The sequence below is a fragment of the Arachis duranensis genome, chromosome 3, assembly GCF_000817695.3.
Source record: "Arachis duranensis cultivar V14167 chromosome 3, aradu.V14167.gnm2.J7QH, whole genome shotgun sequence".
NCBI classification, from domain to species: Eukaryota; Viridiplantae; Streptophyta; class Magnoliopsida; order Fabales; family Fabaceae; genus Arachis; species Arachis duranensis.
In genome coordinates this window covers 76937353-76937604 of record NC_029774.3, presented here as the reverse complement: position 1 = coordinate 76937604, position 252 = coordinate 76937353, and the positions used below count along the sequence as shown (strand labels likewise).

The 252-nt window shown below is 42.1% G+C and overlaps 1 non-coding gene across 1 annotated transcript; it reads right to left on the bottom strand.

Annotated features, from left to right (window-relative positions):
* Positions 1-107: 107 nt before the first annotated feature.
* LOC127746308 (small nucleolar RNA R71) lies at positions 108-211 on the bottom strand. Its single transcript, XR_008007928.1, has one exon. It is a non-coding gene; the product is annotated as a small nucleolar RNA R71 (small nucleolar RNA).
* Between the last annotated feature and the right edge of the window lie 41 nt (positions 212-252).

Sequence of the window (252 nt, the reverse complement as noted above, 5' to 3'; positions counted from 1 at the left end):
ACAGAGCTAGAGCATGGTTGGACTCTCAACCTAAAGATAGCCTGGACTCCTGGGATAAGCTGGTCGCGGCCTTCTTGGCTAAGTTTTTTCCTCCTCAAAAGCTGAGCAAGCTGAGAGTGGATGTTCAAACTTTCAAACAAAAAGATGGTGAATCCCTCTATGAAGCTTGGGAAAGATACAAGTAGCTGACCAAAAGATGTCCATCTGACATGTTTTCAGAATAGACCATATTAGATATATTCTATTATGGGA